Raw genomic sequence first — 16,459 nt, forward strand, 5'->3', positions numbered from 1 at the left:
AAGTAAAGTGCTTGTTTGTATGATTGGGAAAAAACCCAGAAAATGTTTTCAGCTCATTGTCAAAACCCCTATGTCCGGCATAAACTTTTTTAAAAACTGCATTGTTTTCATTTAAAAACCATTATTATTCTCATCTCACAGCCTTCGATTGTTGATTTCTATTCAGCTTCTACTTTCTCAAGTATGTTTTTGTAATAATTACTTGAGTTTCAGCCAGTCAAGAGATATGTGGACTGTTCTCTACTCACTAGTAAATTTAGGTTCTGTATGGATTCACAGACTTGACCTTCATTGTGCACTTAGCTTAAATGGAATGTATTTGCTCTTGGAAATGAGAACATACACTCAGAATTGTAATACAAAATTGTGTGACTTAAACCATCAAAGGATTGATCTCTAAAAATAGTGAAAACTTGATTAAAAAAGGATGCATATTTCTGTCTTAATTAACCATTTTTAGGTTCTTGATACTTTTTTTTGGTGGCTCTTTCAAGGACTTAACCATCATTAAAGATCAGCATTGTCAAGTCTGGCTCATTGGTTTCCAAGAACACTGGGACAAACAAAAGTCTGTCATGATACCATGCCATGATTTTATTGGGGGGATGCAACAGGTGTATATACACCAATGAAGACCATATAAAGGTTTATATGTGCTACTCTCTATTTGGGCAGAAATGTTTGGATTATTTGCCTGAATTTAGAGTCACTGAACATGAATAGCAGTGTCTTACATAAGGCAATATGACATAGTCATTTGCAAAGGTACAAGAATAGGTTGGATGATACGTGAAGCCCTGGAATAATTAAGAGTGTGGAAAGTCACCTCTGTAACATGTTCAGCAAAAGCTTATAGAAGAAACTTCACAACTCTATCTTTCAAAATCTTACTTCATTCTATGTCTGGTATCTAGAATTTCTGAGACCTTTCTCACTGTCACCTAAGTGTCGTAGAAACACATCTGTCTGTTCTGTGAACCTTAAGCTACAATGTACTGTAGTCTCTAAAATCAAAACTACTTTCAAATATGCTTCTGAATATAGCTGAAACCAGAGCACAAAAATGGTTGAGTTTTCTATTAACTTTTCTTAAGCTGGAACTGATCTCCTTTAAAGGACTATTTTAGTAATTAGTTTATTTTGGTAAGTAAGCCAGCAGTCTGACAGAAAGGTCCTTTGGTAGAGAATCCTGGTGTGCAGTCTTACACTGAGTATGTCCATTACCAGTCCTAAGGGACTGGAAAACTTTTCTTTTGCAACATCTGTAGAGGTGAGCTGTAACTGCTTGGTGTCTTTCATTTAAGTGTGAGTTTGTCTGTTGCCATTGAAGAATCTCTCACCCACATCTGAGTCAGAAAAACCCGCTGTTCAATTTTCCATCTGAGTAGTGTTTTCCCATGTCTATTTTGAAGCCTTTTCTGAAGGACTTCTGTTTTTATCCTTTAATCTGAATATCATATTCTACAATCAGATCTGCATTTTTGATGCTTGTACTGTCTGGAAAATGGCCAAGAGAGAAGTCCTATTGCAACTGCTTTTGAATTTTGAATGAGTCTCAGCTTCAAGATTCATCACTTGCTCAAGCAAGAAACTAGAGCCAACCTAGCCATAGGAGAAGCACTGGCTAACCTCATTCCAACCTTCTTAGCTTCAAAGACATCTGCCATGGATTTACTCCAGGGAAGTCTGGTAAAGGAGTCTTTGCAGCTGAATATGCGTCCCATTTGGTTGCCAGCCCAGAGACTCTGCTGAGTTTCAGGCTTTCTGTGGAAATAAATGCAAGCCTCTGTGAAAGATCTCCACATTGAAGGAAAAGTATCTGAATTAGGAACAGATTAGATCTTTCATACTTTAAGGACTCCCATGCCACTCTGCTGGTGGTGTCCAAGAGGGGAGTATTCTGTTCTTCATTGCCTTCCCCCATGTGCACAACAGGCTAAATTCCTGCAGTTGTTTTTCGTGACATCTTTCAGCCAGCATTCATGATTGCAGCATTTCCAGATTTCTAGTTTCTGCAAAGCAGTCCTGTCTCCTTGTTTTCAGGAGAAATGAAGACTATGATGATATCTATAGCAAAAGCAAAATTGGGATTAGAGTGAAGACCTCCACCTTGCTTGCTTGGTTGATTTTATATGTGGGATTAAAAGCGAAATATGATCAGTCTGATCTGGGCTGAAGTATTGTATAATTGCCACATTAGCCTATTTACTTAGAACACCAGTATCCAGCTGTACTTGGAAATCTGAAGTAAAAAATGTGTGATCAGCAAGTCCTTTGCTGTTTACAGCTGAACCAAATGCAGCTTTGATGTACAATATTTTTTCATGTTATTAAGCAGTACTGTGGTTGTAGAGAACTGCTGAGAATTGTCCTTACTGTGGAAGCCATCTTCTCAGAAGTCATGGCTCACAGACAGCAGTTAATATTTAATGTTATCAGAAAGTAAGTGGCTGTTACCTCTGTGTATACTACAGAGGCAATAGCATTGTCATGTCTCCAGGTCATTTTGTATTAGATCCTTTATGGTTGTGTTGTAGATGCTGTTGCATTACCTGCAAAAGGTGTGAAAATGAGAAAGGTAAATGTGTAGAAGACTTCTAGTTAACAGTGATATGGGAAGTAATAGACAGAAAACATTACAAACTATATTTTATTTTCACAGAATTGTAAATCAAAGTTGTGTGTGTTCATTTCTGTCCTTTGTTAGTCTAAACAAAGCAGCAGTGACATTTTTATTTTTTAACAAAGCATCATTCAGCATAAAGTTTCTCTTAGAGTGAATACCTATTTCAGACTGATTTCAGTAAAATCTTGGCTTCTGTGTTTAAATGCACTTCACTGTATTTTTAAGCTGTGGTTCTTTGACATTTTAGTTTACATAAATCCTACCCTCTCTCTCTCCTTTCTACATGATCCCACCGATTTCCTTGCTGGTACAAGGGTTTAGCTGACTTCTTAATGAGCCAATTCAGCTCTTCACAAAGAAAAGAAAAAAGTTTTCCTGTTTGTTTGATATACGGAACTACTTCATCAAGGTGTGGAGGAGCATCTGTGCTGGCACAATGGAGGGAGGAGGCAGAAGCAAGGCAGTTGTTAACTTAGATTGGTATAAGGGTTGCTTCCTAAGGTTCCTTAAGAGCTGCTGAGCTTGTCTAAGAATTCATTGTCACCCAGAAAACCCCACTGACAGCAGGGCAGCCCCAGTACCCTCTCTTGAGCCATTTCTCGTAATTGTCTCCTCCTGGATGACCCAATTTAGCTTGCCAATCACGTAGGAAATAAGGAGAGAAAAATAGGGTTTTGGTGGGTTTTTTTTCGCTTGGTTAGCAAGCTGAATTGACTTGCTGAGGGTTCAGACAAACAGCAGGGCTGTAGCAAGGGAAATAGCGGGGAATGTGTGGCCAGGAGGGAAGGAGCAGCAGATCCTCTTCACAACCACAGTGGTGTGCAGTTACGTCAGCTCAGTTTTGCAGAGCTTCACATTCATGGTGCAGCTACATAATGCAGCAGAGCTGATCTCATGGCTTACTGCCACCAAAAAATTCAGCCAAGCTCCTCCCTCTCTCTTCCTCTCACTTCCTTTTTTTTTTCTCATTTGTTGGTATCCTTTTTTGCCAGCTTAGTAAGCTGAATCAGTTCATCCTATAGCTGAGGAAGTGATACAACTGATGCAAGGGGAGGGAATGGACTGAGGCCAGGAAGGGATGGTGGGCATGGGGAATACGAGGCCACCTCCTCCCCCTTTGACTATGGATCAGTGTAGATGAACTCGTGGTGCAGCACTTTAGTTCAAAAGGGAGAGTGGTAACAATCTGACAGAAGTTATTTATTTCTCCAAATTTCACTCCCCTTTATCTTGATGAGTAATCAAACTGTCTTAGCACCTCTTCATTGCCTTAATACATTGTCTTCCTTTCTAATGTCACCAGTCCAGTCACTCTTGCCCTTTAATGTGGTTTTCAGAAGAACTTACACTTGCCCTAGATATACATCAAGAAATAGAATAAAACAATTTTGTTCTTACAATTGCACTCCATCATTGCAGTTTATATGAACTATTGTCTATGCATGTTATTTTAAAGCAAAAATAATGAAGAAAATTAAATATTTGATTCATACGTTTATGAATATGACTTATGGAAAGTTCTGCTTTTCTTTTAGCATTGTATTACTGATTTGTGGGTGGAGCAGTTGGGTGAAGGGTAGTCTCAGTGTTTGAAGTATTTTCACATGAAGACTTAAAAGTTGTATTTATGAAAAAAGTTTAAACTAAGATAGCAACCTTATTAAAAAAAAAAAAAGAGAAAAAGAAAACCTATATGTTTTGGCTTCCTGTTTAAAAAGACAGTCGGGTAAAGCTGAAAGAGGGATTTAGCTGGGGAGGAGCATTGCTGGTGATGGTGACTTTTCTAACAGGCTGTTTATACAGTAAAGTACCAGGAAAAATTACTGGCAATTGTATGTATGTTTCAGAAGAACATAGGGGAATAGGTCTTGTATACTCGGTGTTGTATACCCAGTCTTGTATAGACAGTAACTGATAATGTTTTTTAATGTCTTTCTTTAAAGATCATAAATACTTTGTAGGTGAACAAAGCCTGTTATGTTACAGAAATCTTAGTTGAGCCACTGCTTAGATAAGAGATTTTTCTGCAATGCCAGCTGTTTTTGCCTAGCTTCACTTTCATAGTCACATTTCTATAAGGGCATTCTAGGAAGATATGAGCATCCTGTTCATAAAGAAAGAGAAGCAGTACGATATATACACAGAATCTGCGTGATCAGGGCAAATGTCTACTTCCAGTTTTAGCAACAGGAGAGCTTAAGGCTTTTTCACAACTGAGACATTGCATTAAGTAGCTAGTCATTTAGTAAAGCATTTTAACAATGGTGTGTGTTAATATCAGCCCTTTTTCAGATGTAGCTGGAGCAAATTCAGTTCACAGTCATAATGCTTCTGAGTTTACAGTATTCTTATGCTATAAACGAAACCTACATGACATTTGTCTATTGAAAAACTTCAAAGGGATTATTCAGACAGATGTTTTTCCTTTTTTTTTCCTCTTTCAGTTTGCACTGATCCTAGCTTGATGTTAGCTGCAACTCAGAAATTTTCCTATGGGTTTTGTTTATGGTTCTGTTCACCTTTAACTCGCAAGCTTGAAGAAACACCTCTGAAATCACAGGTATCTTTATTAGTTGATAGCGAGGATTGCTGCTGGTGCAGAGGAAGTATGTATTTTCTTGCAAAATATAAATTGATCATTTCCATGTAACTGTATTTTGCTAGATTGTCATCTGTAGTTGTTTCACTGCTTTATTTACAGGTCATCCAAATACATTCTCTTAATCTTAGTTTTAATCTATTCTGTGTATTTCCTACCAGTTCATAACCCTCATGCTTATTTGGCATAGGAGAATTTAACTTCTCTTTGCTAGGGAATCAGTAATTAGATCTGGAAATTCTAGCAGTTACTGTGATTTATCCCTTAAAAAAATAAACTGCAATTCAGGTTAGTTTTGTTAGGTAGTGTAGAACATTTATAAGCTCAATGTGCTGTCCATTAGACTAGTATCCCTTGATTAAAAATAACAGTGCATGCTTTTGAGAAACTTCTTGGGGAACTTGTAGAGCTAATTTGAGGTAAGTATTTGGAAAAAATGAAGAGAAGTATTTAATACAATATAAACTGAGTCTTGTCTAACAAAATGGATTTTTGGAAAATGGAAGTTGGGGATCACACTCTAATGAACTGAAACAATCCTTGCCTTCCTAGTCTATGGAATTTTAATTTGCTTGTTTAGAAAGCATAACAGTGGTTGTAGAAGGATACATTTAAAAGCACTTTAAAATCAGCAGGGCATTTAAGGAATTTGAGACACCTGTAGGCCTTGAATAATACTAATTGATATCTGTGAAGACTTTATGAAATCCACACAAAAGATAGAATTTTGAGTGGCTTAAACCTTTATTTACAATTCAATACTGACAAGAAGTTGCTGAAGCCTTTCTCCTCCCTCCAGTCTCGCCCCTTTAACCTCTGAATTACTGAACTGGATGGAAATGTATCCATCAATTAAATGTTGCTGTAAGCTTCAAAGGCTTGAACAAAAGTTAGGGGTGCATATCAAAGTTCCTTAGAGCTTTTCTAACTTTTAGAGCTCTTCAAAAAACAAAAGCAAATTACATTTCTACTTGTATCCAGAGTAGTACTGACCCCAGTGTTAAGATAAAAACATAAAAACTGGCTGCAGCAGATGCAATGTTGCACCTGCAAGCACTGGGTATTTTTCAGATCTTTGCGTGTACGTATATACATACATATGCATCATTTGAGTTGCACAACAAACATATGGCATACGAGTGGATTCTTAAGAATCTGGCAGTTGGGCATTCTAATGTCCTTCTTATGTCTCATTCCCATAAGAAGGAGGATACCTCTTCATTCGTGGTCTATTAAGCATTGCAGTTTTTAATGTGACATAGCTTGACTGGGCTGTTAGCATAAATGTTAGAATGAATGGCTATATTGGCTTTCACTGGGCAGTGCAAAAAAGTTCTGTATGGATTTTAAAATAGTAATTCATCTTGTAAATACCCCTAGAAGCCTTGTTTGACAGCTCATTGTTTAAATCCTTTAATCTAGGGAATTTGTCCTTACATAAGATTTCCAGCAAAGCTCTTTTCCTGCTGGATTCGTACAGTTGTTTTAATAGCATCACAGCTTGCAATGCTACATTCAGTAATCCTGTATTAAAAGGACTAATAACTTCTTGAAAATGTATTACTCTGCTCTATGCATGAAATTTTTAATTTGGCTTAACTTCTTCAGTTTGTATTGGAAAAGACAGTGGGGCCAAATCTGATTTCTTTCCCGTATACTGTGGCAGAGAAATTGAACAGACTACTTCCTCGTTTTTCAGGGTTCCCTCTTTTGGGAATTAGAGAGAAAATTAAGGGTGGATTAAGGCAAGACCCATGGCTGAGGATTCATTGTATGTGAATCCCAGGTCAAAGGAGTTACCTATCAGAAAATGTGGTAAACTGCCATAGGGGGTCAAGGGAAGAAAATGACTTGGATGTGTTAGTAGTGCTGGTAGATTTCTGTTGTATCTGAGGTTGAGTTAGGCTCTCTCCCAGATTCCTGACCTGATTAAACTGGATGTAATAATGCTAACATTTCTGTGACAAGCTTAAAAGGTTGTCGGATGAAAATGGATCATGTTTTCAGCTGGTAATGGTCTGTATAGCTGCCTAGATGAACCCAAAATATCTGCGTCTTAGATAACTGAGCAGATGAGTGCACTGTTCAATCTCATTGAATCTGCTCTGTGTTTTCTGTTTGCTTGAACATGCTTGAATGAAGACAAAGAGAGGACTTATGCAGGCTCCCCATTATTATTTCAAATAGTTTATCTGAATTTTCAGGTGGGTGAAGCTGATTATTTGTTGTTGACAGAAGGACTGTGTAGGGAACTTGTCCTAACAAGCAGTAATTGTGTGATTAGGAGAGTTTAATGAAGAAAAGGAATTCTAATTCATTCATAGTATTTGGTTTGTTGACAGTTAATGTCATTTTCATTGAATGAAATATATCAGTGACACTTATATTTTCAAGCTATTTGGAAGTGCTGGTATTCTGAAGCTCTATTGTTTGCATCCAAGACCAAAGTTAAAACCTGTAGAAATTGGAAAATATTCTTCAAAAAAAGTAGAAAACTAGTTATATTTATCCTTGTTCCAGCAGTTACTCAAGGTTTGTGTTTTATGATGTGCTCTGTATCAATACAGGTGTATTAATTCCAGATGCATTCATCTGGAATAGTTTAAGTTTGAGAGTGATGAAGACTTGGTTGCCACTTTTTGTTAGGAGTGGTGTTGAGAGCAAATGCTGGTTTTCTGCCCTAATTCTGTGCTTTGTGTTCATGGTGAACTTGCATCCAGACTTACTAGTTGATTTTCAAGTATATGGGAGGGGAAATATCTATGTGGACATTTTTCTTGTGTGTTATTTTGAAACAAGAAGAATGGCAAACACCTGGACTAATGTATAATTTTCCTGAGCGATGAGGGTTTTTTTCTGGTGTGATATAGAGAAATGAACACGTTAAAAAAATGCCTCAAAATATTGGTAGCATCTGCCAATAGTATAGTCTGTACATAACAGGAGAGTTTCTGCCAACAAAGAGGGGGTACAAGATCCTAGCATTTGAAATGGCTTAAGTATTCCTACTGGCTTCTTCAGGGGTGATTGATCTTCATTGCAATTCCTCCCATGAAAACAGTGAAGTAGATGCTAGTAGATGGTGAATCAAGAATATAACTTTCTCACCTTAGTAAACAGGTTTCCATAAGTAAGCGTCCTAATGTTTCAGCCCATTTATTAGAAATAAAACTCCAGTGTGATGTCTGCTTTCCATCATTCTGATTATTCTGCTAACAGAAGTCAGTGCTCTCCGTGAGCAGTTTCCACATGCCCATTTTCAAAGATTTGCAAAGCTCCAAATGTAGAGTTCTGAAAAAGTATCTGGTCAAAGCAACGTCTGGAAAGATGTAAGTACCAGTAGAGTACAAGTGGATAAAGTGTTTCTGCACCTTAAATCCTTCTTGACCACTGAGCTGAATTAATAGAGTTTTCACAGACTTTGCTGAGTAGAAGCTTAGCGCTCTGGTCACTTCTTGGGCTCTCCTTATTTTTCTAAAAATCCCTCACCTTTTTTTCTACTTTTTGTTTTTGTTGGTTGGTTGAGTGTTCCTTGTCTTTTCTTAGATAGTGGCATTTTTGAAAGCCAGAAGGTTATAAACGGGGCCTTTTTTCCTAGGGACAGGATAGGCTGTCTTTTACTAAGATACTGAAGTTCCAAGCCAAGGACTCACTGAGGATGGGGGAAGGGGTGAAACACGGGGGGGGGGGTGGGGAAGGGGGCAAATGAATGTAAACGTCAATGTCTCAGAAATTCAGATAGTTTGTAGTATGATGAGACTGTAGAATTATATAAGGTCTTTTGCTGAGAAATTATTTGCATTTGGAAAAGGGCATATTTGAAAGTTCCATAGTTACTGAATGAAACTTGACAGTACTGATTTATTTACGTTCACAGATACACAGCAAATGTAACTTGATTTATTCACACATTACTTTTCTCTGCTTTGGAGAGAGCAGGGCCCCAGAAATCTTCTATTATTTTGAAAGGGAACAATACAAAATAAAACTGGTAATATACAATATTTCTTTTCCATACAAAAATATTCTAAGGGAAAAATTGAGATAGCTTGAAGCTTAAAACTACTAAGGTAGTAGCCTAGATTTCATGAGGAAAACCCAAAAAGATTACTAAAATATGTAACCAAATTGATGTAACCAATACAATTGTGGTTAGTAGTCCAGTATCTTTACATTTTATATGTTTATAGCTGTGTAAGACCATTCTTCACCTATTAAAAAATAATCTTCTTATCCAGATAATAAAATTATGAATCTGTAATTGTCCTCTCTGCCTCCATATGGGTATGCATTAGATAAAATTAAGTTAATGAGGCTTTTTGGCTGGGGTCTATTTTTTGGTCAGGCTTATAAATTAACTGTCAAAATTGAGCATTTTCATTTTGACAGGGAATTATTTTTCTTATAGTGAAACATAATTTACGATATAAATACATGATGAATCAGGCATTGTAATGCACATGACCCAATGGCCCTGTATGCTTTCTGAAGTTTGGAGTTGAATACTTGTTCATAAAAGTTCTTATTTAAAAAAGGGAGGGGAGAAGGGAGAACTGGGGAGGAATTCCCACAGCTCAAAATATTTCTAAAGCTGCCTAACAAAGCAGCTTTAACTCTCTGTATAAAGCTTTCTCTAAGCAACTTGGTGGGTCTGGCGTAAGTATCAACTTTGAACAAGATTTTCATTTCTAATCTGTTTTCCTGTCTCAATACTGAATTATGTTCAGAGTTTTCAGATCATGCTTGCCACAGTGTGACATGGAGAAGCTGCCAAAGTCTACAGCCTACAATTCTAACTCTGTATTGATTACTGAGAGAAGGCATACTTCTGACCTGCGTGAAATTGCATTTGAACCGTTCATGTCAGTGTTTCATAATAGAAATATAATGTTTACCTCATTTCTTGAAGTGATACTTCAGTAAGTATTCCAAGTCTCTTTTTAGGCCCTATTCTAGTATCACAAACTTTTGTCATAGGATTGGAAATATATGGAGATGAATACAAATGCTGCAAACAGAAAGTATAATTTTGGAACATGAGGTATGTGCTTTTATCATGGCCTTTTTCTGTCATGAGTGTATTCCTGTAGCATTTATTATAAAATAAAAACATAAGCACCTGTTTGACAGGCAGTAATACTGCTTGTAAGTAAAAATATTTACTCATGAGCACCAGATCTTTAGACTTAAAAGTCTTGTGGTGCCAGCTTGGAACAGAATTTCAACAATTCTGTCTTGCAGGTGTATTCTTACACAAAATCATGTACGTCTTTATATTTAGGCTGACATTTCTAAAATGTGTCCGTTTTACTGTTGCATGTTTGTTATGTAATAAGGTTTTATGTGCAGAATAAGGTTATTGTATGCAGAATAAGGTTATGTTACACATAAGCTTATGTAACCTTATGCATGTTTGCTTTAGTAAGTCAGGTGATTTGAAGGACAAAATTGAATTCTCCACTGCAGGAGACTTTTTTGGTACAGTTTTTAAAAAGATTGAAGGAACAGTTTTAAAAAAGATTGAAGGAACAGTTTTAAAAAAGATTGAAGGAACTGTACCCTGCTCCCGTAACACAGTCACATAAGACAAGCTTTTACAGGGAAACGCTTCAAATAATGAAAATCAATGTGTATCCAAAAATAAGCTTTTGATTATTTAAAAGAGATTTTTTTTTTTTTTAGTAACTTTGTGAGTCATGTTTTCTTTAAGGCTGTTGTGACTGTCGGAATTGTACCGGTGGTTATTTCTTCCACTTCATTCTGATTCCTAACTGTAAGACTTCATTGACTTATTTCTGTAGTTCAGTTAACAACCTGATTTAGTTATAGATAAAGTTTGTCTTCTAAAGGAAGAAGAGGCACCCACATAAACAAGATTGTGGCTTTTGCTTCAGCTGTTATTGCCTGGAAGCTTTTTACAAAACATATATGATTAAACGTGACTTATTAACATAAGTCATTAACACAACTCATAACATTAACGTTTACTTTCTTAGAAGTGCAAGACCAGAAGCAATAGGGGCCTTTTTCCCTATCAGGATTTACTATCCATCTTTTCTATATATCTCTAAAGTCATGTGCAAGTATCAACTCTTGAAAAGGGTTGGAAAAAAGCACAAGTATTAGAAATGAATTATAAAATCTGTCAGCTTTTCTGTGTGTCTTTTTTCAAAGTATTAGGTACTGATCGCTTGAAAAGCCTGGTTAATCTGCTGAGTGAGATCAAAAGGAAAAATAAGCCTCAGTTCAATTTAGTGTTGCCTGAGATTTATGGATCCTGTGCTGCTCATTTGGCTCGTGTCTATTTTTTAACCTGTAATTCTAGAATTTGGCAGGCTGTTTTCTTCATAGAGGTCTGCTTGCTGTCTGGTGAAACATAGTTTGGGCAGCAATAAAGTAGATGGAAAAGTACAAGTGCAATTTCCCTTTTTTAGTTTCTTTCCTATACAAAATGATAAAAAAAGACACTCCCAGTAAATGAAGTATTGAATGAAAAAAGGGCTATTTGAAGTCCACCTCAGACTGGGAGAACTCTGAAAAGTAGTGGGTGTCCTCTTTGCAGTATTAATGAGTGTAGGGTTTTTGGGTTTTTTTTCCTCCTGTGGAAAGACTACTGGCTCAATTACACGTGGGTGTGTTTTGAGGCTCTTGTTACAGAAGATCTTCTTGTATAATGGTCTGTGTTTTGGAGCACACCATGCTTCATGCACAGCTGGTCTATATGAAGTAATTGACAGTTCTATAGCCTGATTGTTACATTACTGTTTCCTGGAAGAGACAGATTGTGTTCACCAGTTTAATCCTCAAACATGTGGTCTATATTCAAATATTAAATGAGGCGTAACTGTGAACAAGCTTTATGTTTGGTTGGATTTATTTTGGTATATGCCAAATATATGTTCCATGCAAGTGCATCCCCTCGGTTCTCTTCGTAAATTGCTACTGTGACTCTTTCTGTCAGACCAGTATTTCAATTCCTCTTACTAGGTATGTGTTGCATACTGGGCCAAACCTTAAGGTTCAAGCAGATTCTATTGAGAGGCAATGTTTATGAAAAGACAAATAAAAACTGTTTGACTGTTTTCCTTACTCATCTGTTGTTTCTGCTTTTGGTGAATCATAAACTTTCAGAGAAAAAAGTAAATGTTAATGGAAAAGAAGTAATTTTTGAGTAATGATTGAAATGATTCTCTCCATGTTCTGTTTATCATATGAAATCTGTAAAAGAGATTTTTATTGTATATTCTAATAGCCTCTACAGCTCAGCAATGAGTGAGAAAATGTATTAAAACTAATTTACAGCTATCTATTTGATGTAGGGTGATTTAGGATGGATTTAGGAAGCTCATTAATAAAACTGTGTAGATTAAATTAAAACCAAATCCACATGTTTTAGTCTGTAAATGCAGACATTTATAAAATAAACTGGTATATCATGTTACTTTTGTTTTTCTTTAAGATGACTTCATGTGAATGAGACTCAACTGTGGAGTTACGAGATGTGTTGGAACATGTTGAAAGGTATTAGCCTTATACACAACATCACCTCTCTTGAGTTGAGTAGATAGGCAGACTTGGGGTCTTGTGAGTTGTTTCTGTTATGGGATAAGCTAATGAAAGCAGCAGATATTTCTTGTCATAGTCTAGTTTTTTACCCATGCAAAATCTGATTTTTTTCCCAGATAAAGCATAAAGAAAGCAAAAGTAAGCAATTTCTTCAGCCTTGTAGGTTTTTTCTACAAGTTCTTGCAGTCCTATCTGCAGCTTTTGGTCTTCCGCAGGGTGCTTTTATTTCCATCACCTTCCCCCCTCCTGCATTTCTCTCCTCCTCTCTCCTTGTATTGCTTTGGTTACCTATTCCATACTGAAAATTGAATATAGTTTGGTTTTGTTGCATACAGGTTAGATACTAAAATTGTCATCTGAGAGAGATTTCAGCAGTCTGCACCTGAACAGTGTCTGGCATTTCTAGTGTGGAATGTCTGCATAGGAGGCTGACAGCATATCTAGCAGCAGACCTGAATTTTAATCTTCCTTTATCTTTGAATCTTTCTTTCATAATTATAACTGTGATTATTTTTCTTTTTCCTCAGAGGACACTGATGTTTTACCTTTTCAAACACAAAAAGAAAAATTTATATTCTGTTTCCTAGTGACGCTCTTTGATCAGAAGTTTGTGTTAACAATTTCTTTTTTACTTTGAGACTGAGAGAGAAATGCCCAAGGGTAACATAAATCATCTATGAGTTCCAAGAGCCTTTCTTTTAAGTAAAGAATTTTTTCCTTACAGGATTGAAACTTGTCATCTGTCACCAGATCTTGAGTTACTTATTTGAGATTTTAGCACCACGTTCTGTCTTCTGCTGAATTTAGGGGAAGCTATTTACTCTTCTTAAATGAAGGCTAAATATGTAGCCGAGCTTTTCATTTTTAGATAAACATTCAAAAACCTCATGGTTTTGCTCACTGATATCAACTACTAACAAAGTAACTTCAAATATTTCATAGAATCATAGAATCATTTAGGTTGGAAAAGACCTTCAAGATCATCGAGTCCAACCATTAACCATGCCCACTAAACCATGTCCTGAAGTACCCTGTCCACTCACTTTTTGAATACCTCCAGGGATGGTGACTCAACCACTTCCCTGGGCAGCCCATTCCAATGTTTGACAACCCTCTCAGTAAAAAAATTTTTCCTAATATCTAACCTAAATTTCCCTTGCCTCAACTTGAGGCCATTTCCTCTTGTCCTATCTCCAGCCACCTGACAGAAGAGACCAGCACCCACCTCACTACAACCCCCCTTCAGGTAGTTGTAGAGAGCGATAAGGTCTCCCCTCAGCCTCCTCTTCTCCAGACTAAACAGCCCCAGCTCCCTCAGCTGCTCCTGATAAGACTTGTGCTCCAGGCCCCTCACCAACTTGGTTGCCCTCCTCTGAACACGCTCCAGCAACTCAATGTCTTTCCTGTAGTGGGGGGCCCAAAACTTTGCAAATATTCAGAAGCATAGCAGCTTAAGGAGATGGCTTGATTTTACGGACAGAATGCACAAGCCCTTTTTTTTTTTTTTTTTTTTAAGCGCAAATCAAGGTATATTGGGTCTGGCTGGGGTGGAGTTAACTTTCCTCATAGCAGCCCATATAGTGCTCTGCTTTGTATTTGTAGCTGGAAGGGTTTTGATAACACACCAGGTTTTTGGCTATTGCTGAGCAGTGCTTGCACTGCAACAAGGCTGTCACTGCAACTTCCCCCCACCCCCAGTAGGCTGGGGGTGGGCAGAAGGTTGGGAGGGGACACAGCCAGGACAGTTGCCCCCAACTGACCAAAGGGATGTTCCATACCATATCACTTCTGCTCAGCAATAAAAGCTAAGAGAAGGGTGGCATGTCTTCCAAAGCAGCCACTATGTGTACTGAGGCCCCACTTCCCGGGAAGTGGCTGGACATTGCCTGCTGGTGGGAAGTAGAGAATCAGTCTTTTTTTTTTTTTTTTTTTTTTTTTTTCTTTTTTCTTTATTAAACTGCCTTTATCTTGACCCATGAGGTTTTTCACCTTCTTTTTTTCCCCATCCTACTGAGGAGAGGGAGTAAGAGAGCGGCTTGGTGGGCATCTGGAAGGCAGCCAAGGTCAGCCCACCACCCAAGGTCTGGACTGCCTTGGAGTTGTAGGACACAGGCCAGTGTGTTGCAGGACAATTTATCTTATTTATGAAAAGCAACAACAATGGCAAAGTAATACGCTGTAAAAAGCTCATACTTTGCTCCAACTGTTGAAAATGAATTATAGTACAGGCCCACATAGTAGTGTACAATACATTTCTATGTTTCTGCAATTACTTTAAAGCTGCAGGGTTCATTTGCAGTCCAAGGGCTCATTTAGGAGCAGTGCAGCATTGACTGGAATGGCTGAAACTGGTTTCGAAACTGCACAGTCAGGAAGAGCTTCAAATGTAAAGCATAAAAGTTCTTAGTTTTCTCTTGCATTAGAAAAAGCCTTGGTTTCACGTTTTTGTCAAGAGAATGGTTTATTTCAACTAAATGGAAATATTTAGAACATAAAGGACATTCCTGCACAAGATTATGGTTTTTAATATGGAATGGATTTTGGATTTTATATTCTGTTGCTATTTTAAATATTGATGTTTAAAATCATTGTTGGATTTGTGAAGCAGCTGCAATGCTAAGGACATCTTCTGATTGCAGCTGGCTAATGAGAAATTACGTTGAATTGGAGTATACAAACTACGTACCTTATTCTTAGTAAGTTAAGAAAATAAATTATGTCTAGAAAAATTTAGAAAGACAAGACTATTGTGACAACAGGTGATAAGACTGAAAAAATTAGTGAAGCACTAAGGTGCTGTCAAAACTATGCATGGTTTGTTTTAAACAAAAAGAACATTGACCCAGACCTTTTTTCATAAAGCGAAGAAATGAAATGCATGAAATATGCTTAAAAAGCAAACCTCTGTATCAGTGTTCATCATTGAAAAAACTTCATTTGAGATTTTTAAAGTTGCCACCATGCGAAAATAACATCTGTTAAAACACAGCAGTCCAAGAGTAACAAGCTTCTATGTACCCATTCTTCTTTCATAGTACTTCTGACTTGCAATATTTAGTTTAGTAGAGTAAACATTGAGATTCATTTTTAGTAAACGACTCCTGAAGCTAGAGTAATTTGTAATTACTGTAAAGTGTCATCATTAGGAAATGCATCATTTTTAGGAAAAAAGCATGGTATTTCTTAATTTGAATAAGTTGATTTGAATCACTGATAGCTATCCTTATAATCTTTTGTGTAGCTCAGAAGATAGACTAACCCCTCAAGGTACATATCTTTTTATTTGAAATAAAAATTAGTTAACTAATTCCATAACATTATAGTTTCTATTAGTGGGCTTCTGCAAAAATACTGAGATCATAAATACACTATTTTCTCTGAGCTACAGTGAACATTTTGTTATCAAAAGATATAATTAGCTTTCTAAGATTTAGGAAAAGAAAGGATGAAGTTTGAATCATTTGTCATGGCATTGATCTTAAAAGTTTCCTTTATTTATTTCAATTCATGTGAAGAGGTGCTAGGTCTCATGTTGCAGCAGAAATGAGATAATCCAGGTCTGACAGTTGTTGTACAGCATATGCATTATGTTATTTTGAACTGTTTGACTGTTAGACTGAAAAATATTTAAACAGAATGCAAAGAACAGAACAGCTGTGCTTCAAGTT

General features: G+C 36.9%; 1 protein-coding gene across 9 annotated transcripts in view; it reads left to right on the forward strand.

The window, feature by feature from the left end:
- Positions 1–16,459, forward strand: part of QTGAL (queuosine-tRNA galactosyltransferase) — a 152,882-nt gene that overhangs the window by 76,719 nt on the left and 59,704 nt on the right. The window contains exon 2 of one of the 9 annotated variants that reach the window (XM_075044881.1): positions 12,685–12,746. The exons of the other annotated variants lie outside the window; for them this stretch is intronic. The gene's annotated coding sequence lies outside the window, so the exon portion shown is untranslated. The remainder of the gene's footprint in view (positions 1–12,684; positions 12,747–16,459) is intronic. 9 annotated transcript variants of the gene reach the window in all.

This window comes from Buteo buteo, chromosome 13 (assembly GCF_964188355.1).
Source record: "Buteo buteo chromosome 13, bButBut1.hap1.1, whole genome shotgun sequence".
Lineage (NCBI taxonomy): Eukaryota > Metazoa > Chordata > Aves > Accipitriformes > Accipitridae > Buteo > Buteo buteo.